The following is a 20,015-nucleotide window of genomic DNA, read 5'->3' as shown; positions in this document are numbered from 1 at the left end:
TAGCAAGTATACAATGGTGTGCTGGAGTTGGGAACTCTCCGTCTGTATACACTACCGACACACTTTATTGAAGTGTGGTCGGTACCGCAAGCCGGGAAATCTCCCGGCTTGCTAGTGGCCGCCCCTCGGCGTGCCGCGCGTCATAGACGCGCGGTCACGCGTCATCGGGAGCGTGCGCCCGCTGCACGCGTGTCCAGGGGCTCCCCGAGGGAGCCCTGGTGTCCCGCGATCGCGGGACAGCGGCAGGGGGTTCCGGGGGACCCGGCGGACCCGGCAGCGGTAGGGAGAGCGCCCCGATCGGAGGGCGCTCTTCCGCTGCTTCGGCGTGCGCCCGTCACACTCGGGCGCGCGCCAGGCTACTGCTGCGGCACAGAACGGGCAAATGCTCGAATAAACTGTGCCGCAGCAGTACGTGCGTCTCTTTGAGGGTGTTCTGGACGTTTGCCAGCCACTCACACAAGTCCCTAGGGTCAGTTCACCCGGATCTCCGGTCACCCCGTTTGGGTGAGTTAGATCCTAAACCCATCCCAAGGGTAAGGGAACCAGCCGGGTTGCAGACCGGATCGGGTTCTCCTATGGTTTTTCCCATCCCCCCCCCCCTCTGTCCCTCCTCCTCCCCCCTATGCCCCCTCCCTGTCCCTCCTCCCCCCCTCCTCCTCCCAGTTACCCAACAGTGGCTTGGCCCGTCCGTCATCCTGATAGGATCAATCAATGGCCAGCCCTTGACATTAGTTAACATCTATGCTCCCTGCGAGCATGACCCCTCCTTCTTTACATTAGTATTCCAGACCATAAATAAAGTAGCAAAGGGCATCCTAATAGTCGCAGGCGACTTCAATACAGTGTTAAAAATCCTAAACTGGACAGATCAGGCCCCCATAGACTCAAAGTTAGAGAAACTTCTGCTGCTTTGACGGCTGAATTACAGTTAAACCAATTAGTGGACATTTGGAGGGAGCATCATCCCTTTGAAAGGGACTACAGTACACCTTTTTCTCTCACCCCCATACATGATATTTCATGGTCGGATCACGAGCCAATAGAGCTGAGGTGCACATATCTTAACCTAGACAGACCGGGAGCGAACTGGAAACTTAATGAATCTTTGCTGAAGGTACCAGAGCTCTCTCAATTGGTAAGTGACGAGATTGCCCATTTTTTTAAAATAAGGGGAACGTAAACTCACACCCGACGCTGTGGGAGGCACACAAAGCAACATTACGGGGTACACTAATTAACATGGCAGCACGAAGAAAAAGAGAGAGAAATTCAAAGATCCTACTACTCCAATCTAAACAATCTAAATTAAAAGATTTCTAAGTAAACGACGCACCAAAACAGAAATTCTGCAACAAATAAAAGATGTCCAAATAGAGTTAAATCTACTGCTAACCTCGCAGGCAAATAACTCCCTGAGTTGGTCAAAAAGGCAATTTTTTGAGAAAGCAAACAAGCCAGATACTACAGTATGCTAGCGAACAAATTGAGAAATAAAGCCCCAAACTATAACATCCAAGCCATAAGATTAAAATCGGGAGCCTCCACGGCCAATCCAAAATTGATAGTTGAATAATTTAAAAGTTTCTATGAAAACTTATACAATGGAGAAAAAGTGGCTCATAATCTTAGCACAAAAAGAGCTATGAGGGAATTCCTGGCAAGCTCTAAGATTGAGGGGTTGGGAGTGAGAGGTGATGGGGAGGGAGTTCACATTGGAAGAACTCACCCAAGTGATTAAGAATCTGAAACCAGATAAAGCCCCGGGACCAGACGGTTTCTCCAATTTATACTACAAAAAATACATCAAGATCCTGGCCCCATTCCTGCTCTGCATGTTTAATGCAGCATTGGAGGGGACACCTTTCCTGGACATATGCTCCAAGCGTCCATAACCCTTATATACAAACAAGGAAAAGACCCGCTTGACTGCAAAAGCTACAGGCCAATCTCCCTCATAAACAGAGATGTAAAAATCTACGCTAAATTAATTGCCAATAGATTGAGTAACATCCTAGCTAGACTAATACACCCAGATCAAGTCTGTTTCATTGAAGATCGACAGGCAGCAGATAATACCCAATGGATCATTGATCTAATAGAAATAGCCAATTCAAAACAGATAAAGGTTATGGTGTTAAGTCTAGGCGCAGAAAAAACCTTTGACAGGATTGACTGGGCATACTTAAGAACCACGCTTGGAGCCTTTGGTTTCAGAGAAAAAATGACATAAGCAATACTGTACCTTCTCTATATTCGAAACCCAGCCACTAGAGTTCTTCACCAGGGATTCCCATCTGCCCCCTTCAAAATTAAAAGGCCACAAGACAGGGCTGTCTGCTCTCGCCTCTCCTGTTCACTCTTTGTATGGAACCTCTGGCGGCCCAAATGCATCAGAGCCCAGACATCTCAGGAATAAATGTAAATAATCAATCACATAAAGTGGTTCTTAACGCCGATGATGTCTTCATGACTATATCGAAACCTATTACTTCGCTCCAAAACCTATTCGACTTGCTAGGGAAATTTAATAGGATATTGGGATTCAAGATTAATCATTGAAGTTAAACAATCTGATTTGGATCCCAAAAACAGCAAGAAAAGCTATAACATTGCCGCTATCCTCAATGACCAACTCACTATCAATTTGTGAGGCTGCCAAATATACAAGTGCCTTAACCTCCAAAAATTCTTTGATGACCCCATTATGGGACAACCTAGACTTTGCTCCTGGCCTGAATAGTGGAGATTTCTCAATCTGGAAACAAAATGGAATAAATAGACTTAGAGATCTGGAGGGTAATAAGAAAATGAAATCATTTGAACAAATCAAATCCGACAAAGATATTCCCCACTCTGAATTTTATAGATACCTCAGATCACAGCATTTTACCATAAACATACCCCTCACCCCCCATTGACTGTCGCGGTTGGCGTAGCCGGCCTTCCTTAATAAAGGTGGAGCCTGGCTGGCTGCCCCTGAAACCATATGGTATGGGCTGAGAGTGTCAGCTCTTGGGTCTAATATTGTACCTTACTGTGTTGCCTGTAATTTTGTTCCTCTGTTATACTGTCCCCCATAGGGTTATAAACTAGGAACTGTGTATTTGGGGTTAACTGTGTAAGCCCAGTGGGCTAGTTAATGCAGTATCTGTGTATTCCCTTTGCCTCATGGGCCTGCAATTGCCTGTGTCAGCTTGAAAGTGGATTGCCTTGTATGGGTGGCCTCTTATGAGAAATAGCTGCAGGGCAGGGGCTACTGGAACATGAGGGAAATGGGGGTATATTTTAACCTGTCTTGCCTGCCAGCAAGGTATTCTTAGCTGGTGTCTTAGAGAAGAGAAGGTTTCAGAACCCCACATGATAGGTGCAGATGGGGGAATGCAAGCTCGTGTCTAAATATTGGTTCTCTGTGTTTTAAAACTGCATTGCATTGTGTTTGTCCTGTGATTTAAACCCAGGTTGGTGACAAAAGGCAGTCTGAATTAGCATGTGAATTACATGTGGATTAGCATTTCAATGCCCCAGCTCAGATAGCGATTCCAAGTCCCAAATCTCCCCAATTTATTTCCCTTATAAGTATAAGGTCCCCCAAAGTATATTCTGTAAGGAAGTGTACTTCATATTGTGTTTTAATGTTTACTATAAGGTTCTATACAGAAAGCACAGGCATATGGAAGATGCTAGCTAGTTTGCATAGATTCCATAGTTCAGAGAGGGGGGAAAACCATTTGGTGAGCAGGATGTTCAGATTAGGAAGTGTTTTAAGTAGACACAGCGGAGCCAGGGAAAAACGGCCATGGATGTCAAAACTGATAAGCAAGGTTTCTATTGGCAAATTTTTAATTTATCCCTCCTATCAGGTAATGCGTAATTTCAATCCCTGCTTTAATTGGCTATTACACTCCTCAATGATTTAGATAGGAATTCAGCCTATATAAGAGCGTGCAGTAAAAACAGCTCTCTCTCTTTTTCCTGTTGGAGATCTGAAGACAAGCAGCTGCTGGCGGGCCTCTCACTTCTGATGCTTCTGTGAAAGAGCTATTCACACATGGAAGCATGGAGAGGCCTAGCCAGCAGGCTGGATTTCGGTCCAGGAGCCTAGAACAAGGTCCTATCAAGGTAAGCCGTTGCTGAACAGGCGCCTTGCAACTAGGAAAGGGTAGATCTCTTCCCCAGACCCCAGTAAGTGTGTATATTCTCTGTTTCTTGTATTTCTGTGTGTTTCCGAGGTCTTGTCCGAATAAACCGCAATTTATTTTACTGCCTGTTTTGCCTTGTGACTGATCCCTTAAATATAAATGTGTATTTGGCCTGCGCTCCCGTCACAGGCTTATTAACTGGTGGCAGCTGGTGGGATCATAGGACTTTGCACTATAACTTCCTGCGGGGAATTATAGGACAAAGTGAGCTTGTGGATTGCAAGCTCTCAAAACAAGTAGTTTCAGAAAACACGCTATACAAAGCAGGGAATCACACTGTTCAGTGTCACTTAAGTTATTAGTGTCAGGAATCGGCGTTCTCCACGCTCCCCACACAAAACACCCCCTTCCCGCAGGGAGTCCCTGGACACACAAAACAAACCTGCCTTACCGGCCTCCACGGCTCCTCGCTCCTGCCGCCATCGCGGGATCACTCCCCTCGGCGATTCCTCTGCTCAGCGCCGGGCGCGCCCACGCCCTCCTGCACGCACACCTGCACGCACACCTGCACCATCCACTGGCTCGGTTCACGCGCGTACACGAGTTACGGAGCACGCTCAGTCTGCACACTCTTCTTCCCGTCCCCCGGACCTCAGGCTCCGCCCCCGCACACTGCACGGGCATACTTAGGTTACCAACAAGACTCGCCTGGCCTGTTATGCCTGCACCAATCTGCAGTGTCTCCCTGTAGCTCTTCCTGTCCCGCCTCCGTTCGTAATTGGACCTTTCTGCTTTATCTAGCTCCTCTCTGCTCTCAGTCTTTGCTCGACATAGTCTCTGTATGGAAGTACTTCTGGATTCTCTCAGTGTTTTCACAGGTTCTGACGCGGCTTGTACGACTACCCCCTCTGGCTCTCGATCTCGGCACTCCTTGGACAACGCTCACTCTGGTAACCCCTTTAACACGGCATGGACAACGACCTATCTCCACTCTCCACTCCCTGACTTCGGCGAGGCATCCTTCACTTTATCTCTACAACCGGTACCGGCAAGTAATGTCTACCTTACTACACCTGGCCTAGCAACGCTTCATACCACACTCCGGACACGCTGCCTTTGCTGCGGGTGCGTGTATTACCACTTCCCCCTTCAGCTCAGGGGACGGGTCTGGTCTGCGGGCAGCACCGGCGTAACATTATGTCGAGCCCACAAGACGCAGACCAGACCGAACTTCAACAGTTTCTCTCCAATCTGCTTCAGCAAAACCAGGACATGGCGGATCAAATTGTGGCACTTACACGCCAGGTCGCAGTACTCTCAGACAGGGTACCGACCGCGACCCCGCCAGATGTAAGCCCCCACTCCGCAAGCGCAGTTAGCAGCTCAGATGTAAGGATTCCTCCCCTCAAGTCTTATGCAGGTGAACCGCAAGATTGTAGGGGTTTCCTAAACCAGTGTGAGGTGCAGTTTGAAATGGCCCCCCATCTCTACAATACTGATCGCAAGAAGGTAGCCTACATTCATAACCTCCTCACTGGCAGCGCCCTGGCTTGGGCTTCCCCGGTTTGGGAGCGACGTTCTGACCTTACCCAAGATTACCCGGCATTTAAAGCTGAGTTTCAACGAGTATTCGATTCTCCCGCTCGTCGGGAGATGGCATCTGTTTCTCTCCTCCAGATCACTCAGGGACGGCGAATGGTGACACAGTATGCTGTGGAATTCCGGACTCTAGCAGCCGAGACTAACTGGGGACAAGAGGCTCTCGTCTCCGTATTCTGGCAAGGCCTGGCAGATCCCATCAAGGACGAACTCTCTCGCCAATCCAGGCTGGATCAACTGGAGGTCCTCATTGATTTGGCTGTCCGAGTGGATCAACGTATCCAGGTACGCCGCTCTGAGCGTCAGCGCACTCGCTTCCATAACTTTCAAGTTCCGTTCTCCAGTATTCCCAGCAACACTCCTGCTCCCCCAAGTGCTACCATATCTCTTCGTCCTGCACTAGAGTTGCCAGAGCCAATGCAATTGGGGGTACAACGCATCCGCACACTGATACGGCAGTTCCGCCACGCCGGGGGATTGTGTTTCTAATGCGGATCCGTGGAACATCTGGTTCGGGAGTGTCCACTGCGTCCGGAAACGGGAACACCCAGTGAGTACAGAGGGGCTCTCTCTGGGTGTAATGTCTCCACGTCCCCTTTCTAAAGGTGAACTCCCTAAGAAACTTACATTTCCAGTCTCCCTTTCAGGTGATAAGTTCAAGACTTCTACCGCCGCTTTCATTGACTCAGGAGCTGGAGGAAACTTTGTGGATCTTGAATTCGCCAGGTTAAACCGCATACCACTCGTGAGAAAGAAGGTTCCCATCGCACTCGTCGGTATCGATGGACGTCCTCTTACCCCGGCCCACATTTCCTTAGAGACGGCTCCTTTGCTTCTGTCCTCACATCTGCACAAGGAGACCTTAGTTCTCGATGCCATTCACGCTCCTGGGATACCCATCACCCTTGGTCTTCCTTGGCTACAGCTTAACAATCCTCTCATTGACTGGACTTCCTCTGCTCCCATTTCCTGGAGGTCAAGGTCAGGCGAGACTCATCAACTGCTGGCCAATACATCTGTTCCCGAAGTTATTCTACCTTCCGTTTACCATCAATTCCGGGACGTTTTCAATAAGGTACAGTCAAACCTCTTGCCGCCACACAGGACATACGATTGTCCGATCGACCTAGTTCCAGGTTACTCCCTACCCAAGTCCAAGACCTACCCCTTGTCGTTACCAGAATCTCACGCTATGGATGAATATATCCAGGAGAATCTCAAGAAAGGCTTTATTCGTCACTCCAATTCCCCAGCAGGGGCTGGGTTTTTCTTCGTCAAGAAAAAGGACGGGTCATTGAGGCCTTGCATCGACTACAGGGGTTTAAACCACATAACTATTAAAAATCGTTACCCCCTTCCCCTTATTACCGAACTGTTCGATAAATTACAGGGGGCCAAGATTTTTTCCAAGTTGGATCTACGTGGTGCCTATAACTTGGTGCGCATCAGGAAGGGGGATGAATGGAAGACGGCCTTCAACACGCGTAGTGGACACTACGAATATCTGGTAATGCCTTTCGGCTTATGTAATGCTCCCGCTGTGTTCCAGGATTTCATCAACGACGTCTTTCGTAAGGTACTCAATATTTTTGTAATTGTATACTTGGATGATATCCTGATTTTTTCCAAAGATCTCCAGGACCATATACGCCACACCCCCTACGTCCTTTCCCGTCTCCGTGAACAACATTTGTACGCCAAACTGGAGAAGTGCACCGTTCATCAGACCTCTACTCCGTTCCTGGGGTACATTATTTCCGATGAGGGCTTTATGATGGACTCCGGTAAACTTCAAGCAGTCACTGAATGGCCAAGACCCAACTCTCTCAAGGCCATACAACGTTTTTTAGGGTTCGCTAATTATTATCGTAAGTTTATACGGAGTTTTTCCACCATTGTGGCACCCCTTACTGCGCTCACCAAAAAAGGAGCTGATCCTTCGGCTTGGTCATCCGAGGCCATCTCCGCCTTCGAGACACTCAAGGAAGCCTTTATATCCGCACCTAATCTCTGTCATCCCAACATCGAACTTCCCTTCGTCCTGGAGGTCGACGCTTTTGATTGCGGCGCTGGTGCCGTTCTTTCTCAGAGACCCACGCCCCAAGATAAGTTACATCCCTGTGCATATTTTTCCAAGAAATTCTCGTCTGCCGAGAGGAACTATGACGTGGGTAACAGGGAACTTCTGGCCGTGAAGATGGCTCTTCAAGAGTGGAGACACCTGCTGGAGGCGCCGTTTACTATTCTCACGGACCACAAGAACCTTCTTTATATAGAGAACGCTCGACGCCTTGGTCCACGACAGGCTCGTTGAGCTCTTTTTTTTTCTCGATTCGATTTTCACCTTTCCTATATCCCCAGGACCAAGAACGTAAAGGCAGACGCACTCTCCCGTATACATTCTTCTGAAGAGAGGCCAGAGGAATCTTTGGAGACTATCCTTCCGCATGAGAGGATTCTCGCCACGTCTTCTTTCAAGAATCTTGACAAGATTTTGCACTCCCAGAGACGCATTCCCAAGGACTTGGTCATTCCCGACAACAAACTCTTTGTACCTTCCAAATTTGTTCCAGAGGTCCTGTCTTGGGGTCACTCCTCTAAATCTGCAGGTCATCCAGGTTTTAAGAAGACTACTGATCTGATTCGTTGGAATTTCTGGTGGCCAAGGATGTCTCAAGATATTCTGGAGTTTACCCGCGCCTGCCCCACGTGCGCTCAAAGCAAGACTCTCCGTCAAAAGCCTCAGGGTTTTCTGTTACACCTTCCAGTTCCCGACCGCCCCTGGTCCCACATTTCGATGGACTTCATCATGGAGTTGCCCAGGTCCAGAGGAATGAACACTATCTTGGTGGTCGTGGACAGGTTCTCGAAGATGTCCCATTTCATTCCACTTAAAGGATTACCCATCTCCCCCGCCCTTGCTGATATTTTTACGGAGCAGATTTTCCGGATTCATGGGATCCCTTCGTCCATTGTTTCTGACAGAGGTTCTCAGTTCGTATCCAAATTTTGGAGTGCTTTCACGAAGAGATTGGGCATCTCTTCTTCTTTCTCTTCCGCCTATCATCCTCAGTCCAATGGACAAACGGAGAGAATCAATCAATCCCTGGAGAAGTACCTGAGATGTTTCATATCCGATTTCCAGGATGATTGGGCTCAACTCCTCTCTTGGGCAGAGTATGCCGTCAATTCTGCCAAAAACGAGTCCACCCGGGAGTCACCCTTCTTTATAAATTATGGGTTCCTGTCTTCCCATCCCCAACATCCCTTCTGGAGTACCAGCCGTAGATGAACGCATTTCTTCCCTCCAAACCGCATGGTCCAGGATTCAGTCTACCCTTCTCAACTCCTCCCACAGATCGAAACTACAGGCTGATCGTCTTCGTCGTTCGGCGCCCAGTTACAAACCAGGGGATTTGGTATGGCTCTCCTCTAAGAATATCCACCTTAAGGTACCATCTCCTAAACTGGCACCTAAGTTCCTGGGTCCCTTCCCTATTTGCGAACAAATCAATCCTGTGGCATTCCGGCTCCAACTACCACCCAGTATGAAGACTCCCAATGTCTTTCATGTGTCCCTCTTAAAACCATTTATCTCCAGTCACTTCTTTCCGGATCAGACTCGTAAACCGGATCCCATTACTGTACAAAATAATGAGGAATACGAAGTTCACTCTCTTTTGGATTCTCGCCTATCCAGGGGTCAGCTCCAGTTCTTGGTGCAGTGGAAGGGCTTTGGCCCTGAAGAGAGATCCTGGGTACCTTCAAAGGACATTCATGCCCCGGCCCTTCTTAAGTCCTTCAGGAAAAAGTTTCCAGAGAAACCGTTCTTGGATTGTCCTGAGGCCGTTCCTGAAGAGGTGGGTACTGTCAGGAATCGGCGTTCTCCACGCTCCCCACACAAAACACCCCCTTCCCGCAGGGAGTCCCTGGACACACAAAACAAACCTGCCTTACCGGCCTCCACGGCTCCTCGCTCCTGCCGCCGTTGCAGGATCACTCCCCTCGGCGATTCCTCTGCTCAGCGCCGGGCGTGCCCACGCCCTCCTGCACGCACACCTACACGCACACCTGCACCATCCACTGGCTCGGTTCATGCGCGTACACGAGTTACGGAGCACGCTCAGTCTGCACACTCTTCTTCCCGTCCCCCGGACCTCAGGCTCCGCCCCCGCACACTACACGGGCATACTCAGGTTACCAAAAAGACTCACCTGTCCTGTTATGCCTGCACCAATCTGCAGTGTCTCCCTGTAGCTCTTCCTGTCCCGCCTCCGTTCCTAATTGGACCTTCCTGCTTTATCTAGCTCCTCTCTGCTCTCAGTCTTTGCTCGACATAGTCTCTGTATGGAAGTACTTCTGGATTCTCTCAGTGTTTTCACAGGTTCTGACGCGGCTTGTACGACTACCCCCTCTGGCTCTCGATCTCGGCACTCCTTGGACAACGCTCACTCTGGTAACCCCTTGAACACGGTTTGGACAATGATCTATCTCCACTCTCCACTCCCTGACTTCGGCGAGGCATCCTTCACTCTATCTCTATAACCGGTACCGGCAAGTATTGTCTACCTTACTACACCTGGCCTGGCAACGCTTCATACCACACTCCAGACATGCTCCCTTTGCTGCGGGTGCGTGTATTACCACTTCCCCCTTCAGCTCAGGGGATGGGTCTGGTCTGCGGGCAGCACCGGCGTAACAATTAGTGCCTGAAAGGAGAAGATGTGGTCCCCAACAGGAAGGTATGTGTCCTGGGATCGTGCATCTGTGATTGGCCGGTGTGAGAAGTATGGGTTGCCTACCCACGGCAGACCCATGGTAGTCCTATGCCAGGACTTGGAGTGGCATGAAGCCCGCGGGGCTGACTGCACTTCTGGGGAAGTAGCTGCGGACACTACCCGGGCGCTTCGGTCTGGACGGTACCGGTCCTGGAGTCGGGCAGCTGTGGCTGCCCGATGTAAAAGCTATATGCTGCCAGTTCATAGGCAGTCTAGGGCATCCCTAGAAAAGGAACTGGAGTGGCATGAAGCCCGCGGGGCTGAATGCACTCCTGAGGTAGTGGTCCTAGCCACTACCAGAGGGACAGTGAGCCCAGAGAGCGAGCCCCTCAAGAGTGTCTTGGAGGGGGACCTCAACCATCCTGTGGCTCCCCCTGAAGCTGTTCTTAAAATGGTATGCGAACTGCTAACACTCTATTCCCGGTTGCGTCCGAACGCGACGGTAAAGCAGAGGATGCAGTTCTGCCCAGTAGTAGAGCGCGTTGCGGGATGCATTGCCCTCCTCCCCCCTGGGGAGAGGGCTGGGGCAACCTGGGCCGTGGTACTGAGCACCCAGGCGGCAGATGGTGTGTCCACGGGGGCACCGTCCCAGAAGCGGGACGTAACCCCCGCAGGAGTGCCAGTGAATCAGGCACTCCCCAGAGCTGACACTCTCCTTCGGGAGAGGCAGCTGAAGGCCAAGGTGGCAGAGGGAGTGATCAGCCATGCTGATGCTGGGGATCTTGTCTCCCTGAAAGCCACCGTGCTGGCTGAGGGTGGTGCCAACCCGGCACCATGCCTCGTGGTCCCCGGAAGGGTGACCGGTGCTGCATCCACTCAGAGGGTGGAGGGCTGTGTGTCCCACAAGACACAGCCCGAGCAGCAGGTCCAGAACCCCGCAAGTGTGCCGGTGGAGCTAGTGCCATCGGTAGTTGCACCCCCTCTAGTTTCAGAGCAGGGGAGGGAGCAGCTTAGCGCCAAGGGAGTTGCTGGAGAGTCCAGTGATGCTGCCCGCAGGGAAGCCTCTGTGCAGGCTGAGGGTACCACTCTCGTGCCCTGCCTTGGGTCCACCCCAGTGGTGGAGGACTGTGTGCCGGCATGGGCACAGTCAGAGAAGCGGGTCTTAACCCCTGCAGGAGTGCCGGTGAATTGGGCACTCCCAAGAGCTGACACTCTAGTATCAGAGAGTCAGCTGAGAACAAAAGGGGCCGAGGGAGAAATCAGCCGCGCTGACGCCGGAGAGTGTATCCCCATGAAAGCCACCGTGCTGGCTGAGGAGGGCCCCACCCTGGGGCCCTGCCTTGTGTCCACCCCAGTGGTGGAGGGCTGTGTGCCGGCATGTGCACAGTCTGAGAAGTGGGTCTTAACCCCCACAGGTGCGCCTGTGAGCCGGGTAGTCCCAGGAGCTGACACACTAGTCCCAGAGTGTCAGTTGAATGCCAATGTGGCTGAGGGAGAGATCAGCCAAGCTGATGCTGGGGATCATGCCTCCCTGCAAGCCACCATGATGGCGGAGGATGGTGCCACGTGGGTGCCATGCCTCATGGCCTCCAAAATGGCGACCAGCTGTGTGCCAGCATGGCCACAGGCAGAGAAGCGGGTAGTGACCTCCGCTGCAATTCCTGATGCCCCCCGATCCAGTAACCTTAGTCTGGGGCAACGTTCCCTAGCTACAGAGAAGACGACCAGTGAGCTGCTGTCCCCTGAACTCAAGCAGCCAGCAGCCGTGCAGCAGCTACAGGAAAAGACACAGTCAGCGATCCCTGCAGCCCCTGCCAGCGACACAGCTATGGAGCTTCCAGATGAGCAGCAGTCTACAGCCATCAGGCAGGAGGACCCACCGGTCCACAAAGATTTGTTTTTGCATCCAGGGGTCCCAGGCAATCGGCAGGCGATCGGCCTGGGGGTCCCCTGCAACAAGGTACTTCCTGGGCAGCCTAATAGGGTCTGGCCCAGGCACCGGTTCCCAGGGACAGGGAGACCGGTGATGGTACACAAAGAGGATGCTCTTGTGACCGCAGTCACAGAGAGCCACAGTTGGGCAGTTGCCCAGGCAAAGGTGCAGTCGTCACCAATGCCCACCAATTTGTTTATGCTCCCCAGCTTTTGGAGTCCAACCCCCAGATGATCGCTCCCCAACATTTGGAGCCCACACACATGGAGGACCTCGAAGGGACCAGGCAGGTAAGTCAGACCATGCCCGACCAGTGTCCCCATGTGTATAATGTTCCCCACTGTGACCTTTTTTCTGACTGTGTGACAGACAGGGAACTACCGGAGCTCAGTGAGTGGTACCAAGAGATGGTGCAGGCAGATACTGATTTGCCCGCGGACCATAGTAGGCGTTTTGCCTGGGTATCAGTCCCTAGGTCTCCTGCTAGTTCAGCGACAGCAAGGGGCCAGTTAGTAGTTCCTTGGAGGTTTAGGGCAGGCTCTGTGGAGCAAGGGGAGACAGCTCCCCAGCTCGCAGCTCCCCTCTGGGAGTGGAAGCGAGTGGCGTTAGGGAGACCGAGGGTCCCTTCTATGGGTGAGCCAAGCAGGACCCAGTGTACTGATCACCCGGAAGACCCCGGGGGTCAGCAGCCCCACCCTCAGACTGAGTACAGTGTCTTGATGGAGAGGGAATGGATAGAGAGGGAGGTCAGGGACATACAAGGGTACTATAGGGATTTAGTGACCCACTACAGTGTTCTAACTGACCCCCGGACTAAAGTGACTGACCAGAGGGCAGTGGTGCTGGCAGCCTGGTTCCCAGATAGTGGACCAACATTTCGATGTCTGCAGCGGATCCTTGCCCTGTTGAACTTGGACTATGGAGGCAAGGGGTCCAACCATGCTGGAGGACTTAACCAGCCAGATGGACTCCATTTCTTCCCGGCAACCTCAATTTTTTCAGGCTCAGCAAGCGACCTGATGATGGTGACTGTCCTGGCGCCTTCATAATTGAAGGGGGAGGTGTCGCGGTCGGCGTAGCCGGCCTTCCTTAATAAAGGTGGAGCCCGGCTGGTATGCTGTTAGTACCCATAAGCCACTCCTGAAGAAGACGTAACCACGTCGAAACGCGTAGTCGGGCTTTCTCAGCCATCTTGGTAGAGGACCGAAGCAAAGGAACCTCCACGGTCTGCAGTTCCGGCGAGCGGTGACGTCACATTCCGGAAGTGATGTTCGCGGATGCCGGGTGCAAGAAGACTGCACGAGCAGAGCGATGCTGTAGTAGAGACTCTATTTCCAATGCTGTTTTTCCTCGTAAAGCCGTAAGCCTCCATTTGTCTTTCATTTTGATAAATTGTATTTTCAATCTACACTATGGTTGTTTTCTGCTTTATTAAGAACTGCTGATATATACCAAACCTCCGGAACGGGCTACATCACAAGCTTCCAATTGATTCACATGCTCATTTTCCTGCTACGTTTGTGAGTAGGAATTTGTCAAGTTTAATACATTTTGTACACTGGTTTTATAGTATTACACTATCCACTGTTTTTTCCTTTTTTAGGCATTCGGCGACGCTCCCCTGGAACTTCACCAATACTACTTCTGCAAGACTTTTGGAACAGTCTTTTGTCGGGGTCGAGTGATAAATAGTTTTTGCCTTTTATTTATTATATTGCATTTTGCACTGTACACTATATATAAATACACTAAATATATTTTGAGTTCACTGTATATTTCATTGCACATTTCACTAGTATTTTTACTTAGATATATCACTGTATGCACTATTTGTTTTTATCACTGCCTGTGGTTGAGTAGAGCGCCATCTAGCGTTTTTTAATAGTATCTGACTGTCTCCAAGGAGCCTGCATCACTCCGGAGCCAAGAGCGGTGGAAGTTTGGAGTTTGAACCATCATTTCCCGGGACCCTTTGCTACGGCACTTGATTTGACGCACACCCGGAAGAACAAAGTCATTAACCTGTCCGTGAGCTCCATGTCCCGGCACGTGATTTTGGCACATTATCTATCTATTGCCCTTGCCACAGTCTCTCAACGCGCCTGTCCTAGCGACCATTGTGAGTTGCCTGATTTTACCCTGTTCTACTAAAACCATTTTTTATTGATTTACGCTATGGAGCCCGCCCGAACTTTTCCTCTTTTGTTTTTTAGATTCATGAGGAAGGTGGTTGTTCCTGCGGAGAGCTGCTTGGAGTCTCCAGAGTTTTAACCAGCACATTTTTTTTTTTTTTTTCATTTGTACATTTGTCTTGGCATACTTTTTATTCCTTTCCCTTTTGTTTTCTCCACCACCTTCTTTTCCATTTGTTTCCATTGTATGTTTTTTTGCTCTGTTTGTTTATTTTTGCTGTTTGTCCTCATCCACATTGTGTTAAATATATGGTAACAATTGTACCCATACAACATTCTATAGGTTTCTCTGTATATTGAGTGCTGGTCCATGCCCATTTGATCCGAGTTTATATTCAACCCATTTTAGTGGCTTATTTTCACCCCAGAATCATAATATTTGGTTGCAAGTGGTTTTATTTTTCTTTATGTGGCGCTGCAGTGTGTGTGTATATACACACACACATATATATATATATATATATATATATATATATATACATATATATATATATATGTCTGTATATACACACACACACACATATATACACACACACATATATATATGTGTGTGTGTCTGTATATACACACACACATATATATACATACTGCTGCGACACACTTTATTCGAGCAAATACCCAGTATGTACCTGGCAGATACCTGGAATGCGCCGCTCCTCACCTCTGACAAGCCCCGTTGCATTTGCCTTCCCAGCCTGGGTTCATGACTGGCTGATGGGCGGCTGATCTGTTAAATGATAATGATTAGGATTTAATAGGCTGCAATGCTTCGCGTGTCTACCAGATGGCATAAATTCATGAATTGTAATGCAGTATATATATATATATATATACTGTGCAGTATTGCAGCCAGCGGGAATAAAATGCTTCAATCCCTGCCTGGAAAATAACTCAATGCACTCGGGCAGAAAACAGTCACAAACCTCAATACACCCGGGTATACCCGAATTCGTGGGACTAGCCGAGCTCGAATAAAGTGTGTCGCCAGTGTAGCGTATATATATATATATTATATATATACAGTGCTTGACAAATCATCCAAAAATCTAGTCGCCGAACCAAAAAATCAACTTGCCACCCAGAGAGACAAAGAGAGGGGGCGAGAGACAGAGAGAGGGGGCGAGAGACAGAGAGGGGGCGAGAGACAGAGAGAGAGGGCGAGAGACAGAGAGAGAGGGCGAGAGACAGAGAGAGACGGCGAGAGAGAGAGAGGGCAAGAGACAGAGAGAGAGGGCAAGAGACAGAGAGAGGGCGAGAGGCAGAGAGAGGGCGAGAGACAGAGAGAGGGCGAGAGGGTGATTGGGTGGGTGGGGGGGTGAGGTGACTGATTGGGTGGGGTGACTGGGTGATTGGGAGGGGTGACTGGGTGACAAGGTGATGGGACTGGGTGGGGTGACGGGACTGGTTGGGGTGACGGGACTGGGTGGGGTGACGGGACTGGGTGGGGTGATGGGACTGGGTGGGGTGACTGGGTGGTGGGGTGCTGGGGTGACGTGGGTGGTGGGGTGACGGGGTGTGACTGATTGGGGGGTACTTCTGGTGTCCTGCATACACTGACACTCAAACTGTTATACACACACAACACACGCACACACACACACACACACACACACACTATCTCATACATACTGTAAGGAATCCACTACTGGCTTTGACTATAGCCTTGCAGACCTATGCAGTTGCAAGCTTCCTCTGGCAATCAATGGCACTTGTGCTGCCTCTCATTGCAGCTTCTGCCCTGTGCTCCATCATTGGAGGAATACTCACACACCCTCCTCCTGTGATTGGATCTCCGCCCTTTATATCCTGGGCGTTGGCACTGAACCAGTGCCGAGCATAACTCCTACCTTGGACGTTACCGTCTCTGCCACAAACCGTCCAGGCCTCTCTCCTAGTGTTCTAACCTTCCTAGTTCCTGAGTATCCAGAGGCCTGTTCCTGTCTCCTGTGCTGAAGCATGTTAGCCAGCACTGGTAACTGCTGCATTCACTCCTAGCAGTGGTTACCCTTAATTTCCTGCGGCCTGCTGCTATCTCCATGCAGTGGCCTGCCTTGGACTTCTGCGCTGAAGCGTTGGTTTCCCCGACGCTGCCCTGCGGTGTACTTCGGCCAGCCTGCTGTCTCCCCCTGCTGAGACCGGCGTCATGGGCCGAGGCCACTCCTCGCGCAGAGGCCATTCCCACGCTCACGCTCCTAAGCTGAAGCGGGGAACTCCTGTCTGCCTGTTGCCGATTCCTTGCTACGACTACGACCACCCGGATGTCTTCTATCCTGACCCTGCTTCGGCCATCGATTGTCCTGTCTTCTCCTACCCCGACTTTGGCTTCAATAACGACGATGCTGCCTTCTCCAATCCTGACCCTGCGATGTACGACTACCTCAGCCCCGCGGTCCGGTCCCGGTTTGTGGCAAGCATCGGCGTAACACATACACACACTCTCACTTTCCCCCATACACACACGGGAGGAGGAAGCGAGGAAGGCCACGACCACGCACCACCACTGCCTCAATCCCCCCCCCCCCCTCACTCCCCCGCACCGGCAGCCAACGGAGCGCCTTTGACCAAGGGGGGAAGGTACTGTACGCGCAAGCAGCCAACGGAGCGCCGGGGACCGGGGGGGAAGGTACAGTACGCGCGAGCAGCCAACGGAGCGCCGGGGACCATGGGGGGATGGTACTGTACGCGCGAGAAGCCAACGGAGCGCCGGGGACCAGGGGGGGGGGGAAGGTACTGTACGCTCGTGCAGCTAACGGAGCGCCGGGGACCAGGGGGGAAGGTACTGTACGCGCGAGAAGCCAACGGAGCGCCGGGGACCAGGGGGGGAAGGTACTGTACGTGAAGGCAGCCAACGGAGCACCGGGGACCAGGGGGGGAAGGTACTGTACGTGAAGGCAGCCAACGGAGCGCCGGGGACCAGGGGGGAAAGTACTGTAACGCGGGCAGCCAACGGAGCACCGGGGACCAGGGGGGGAAGGTACTGTACGTGAAGGCAGCAAACAGAGCACCGGGAACCAGGGGGGAAGGTACTGTATGCGCAGGCAAGCCAATGGAGCACCGGGGACCAGGGGGGGAAGGTACGCGTGGGCAGCCACCGGATCGCCGGGGACCAGGGGGGGAAGGTACTGTAGCGTGGGCAGCAAACAGAGCACCGGGAACCAGGGGGGAAGGTACTGTATGCGCAGGCAAGCCAATGGAGCACCGGGGACCAGGGGGGGAAGGTACGCGTGGGCAGCCAACAGAGCGCCGGGACCAGGGGAGGGAGGAACACCCCCCACGCCAATCTCTCGCCACACACACACCATCCGTCGGCCACAAGTGGGGGGGGATGATATTGCAAGAGGCAGGGAGAGTACTTACTTCCTCAATCATCAGCCCTGTAAAGGTAGGCGGACCTCACTGCTCCTGCTCATATAGAGCAAGCCTAACCCCCCCCCACCCCCAACAAAAAAAAAACTTGCGTCAGGCCAATCAAATAAGGGGATTTTTTATTATTTTTTTTCTCGGTGCGAGCAGGGGAAAATTGAAAGAGAACCGCATGCGTTGCAGGGGCGGCCATTACGGGTCGCCACCTAGCCAAATCCAATCGCTCCTGGCGAGCAGGGGCGACCGGATTTGTCGAGCACTGTATATATATATATATATATATATATATATATATATATATATATATATATATATATATATATAATAAACCAGAACAGATGGCACTCCAAGCAAAATAGGCAAAGTTCAAGTTGCCTGCTTCATAATCACAATACATGTAACAGCTGCTATCACTAAAGTGAGAGCAAAGATACAGCACTGTCAGGTATAAAGACAAACAATGTATTAGGCAATACAAAAAGAACACAGAGACAAACCAACGTTTCGGTCCTCTAAGGACCTTCCTCCCCCTGCTTTATTCATTGTTACACCGCCGGAAGAAGAGATCTGTGTATCTCGAAAGCTCGCACAAATAAAAGCATTTCGTTAGCCACAGAACAGTATTGTCTATTCGTTTTTGAGAGATATATATATCTATATCTCAAAAAAAAAAAACAATGAAGTAGCGCCTCTAGTACATCCTGAATATAGACTATTATATTGAAGAACTAATTAACCCTACTGTGAACGCGTCTAGTGGGGTGGTGTGATAATGGCCAAATAACACTATTAAAACCTGTGATTTCAAAGGAAATTAAATAATAATAAGTAGGTTTAATTACATATAATACTAAAGAATAAAAAATAATAAATAAAAACAATGTATTAAACTGCTCAAAACTATATAAAAAATAATTAAAATTTTTTATAAAAAATCTTAATGAAAAACCTCAGAAAAAACAAAGTCCCGTTCCAAAAGCAATCACATCCAGGTATTGGCAGCCCGTTTCAATGGGATCACTACTCCCTTATTAGATCTGTGAAAAAGGAGAAAAGAAAACAGGCGCACAACTAGTGCATTAACGTAATAACAATAGTTTATAGAACTTAAAATCAAAGCAAATGCCCACTCACAAGAGTACTGTAATAATAAGCAGGTATGAGATAGGCTCTCATAAGCCAGCAACGCTGTCCGGTTCGAGGTAATGGCGTCCTCCCGTGTCTCTCCTCCGTGTACCGGATGGCCGGAAGTGACGTCCTTCCGATTCGGTGTTCAATGTAAAAAGTCCCTCCAGGAACCAGCAGTTCAAAGATCTTTGTGCCGGCAATAACCCAGCCAGAATCTCACCTTCTAAATCTTCCTGTGGATTGGTTCCAGTGCTTCCGGGTTGCCTGGATTTCGGTGAGTGGGCATCTGTTGAACTTCTGATCGCCGCCCTCTAGCTGTGAGTTTGACTAGCTAGAGGGCGGCGATCAGAAGTTCAACAGATGCCCACTCACCGAAATCCAGGCGACCCGGAAGCACTGGAACCAATCCACAGGAAGATTTAGAAGGTGAGATTCTGGCTGGGTTGTTGCCGGCACAAAGATCTTTGAACTGCTGGTTCCTGGAAAGACTTTTTACATTGAACACCGAATCGGAAGGACGTCACTTCCGGCCATCCGGTACACGGAGGAGAGACACGGGAGGACGCCATTACCTTGAACCGGACAGCGTTGCTGGCTTATGAGAGCCTATCTCATACCTGCTTATTATTACAGTACTCTTGTGAGTGGGCATTTGCTTTGATTTTAAGTTCTATAAACTATTGTTATTGTTAATGCACTAGGTGTGCGCCTGTTTTCTTTTCTCCTTTTTCATATATCTATATCTAACTATATATATGAAGCCAATGAAAGCCTGAGGAATAGATTGTGTCTATTGAGAGTTAATGCACTTTCGACTTGAATGGAAGCTAATGCCTGTTCGGGGAGTTAACCTGCAATCATAACAGACCTTAAAGAATAACCCTTTATATGCTAAAAATTAGTCATGCTGGCTCCATATGCAGCGATGTCAACAACTAAATCC

Source organism: Ascaphus truei, chromosome 4, assembly GCF_040206685.1.
Source record: "Ascaphus truei isolate aAscTru1 chromosome 4, aAscTru1.hap1, whole genome shotgun sequence".
NCBI lineage: Eukaryota > Metazoa > Chordata > Amphibia > Anura > Ascaphidae > Ascaphus > Ascaphus truei.
This window is presented reverse-complemented; position numbering follows the sequence as displayed.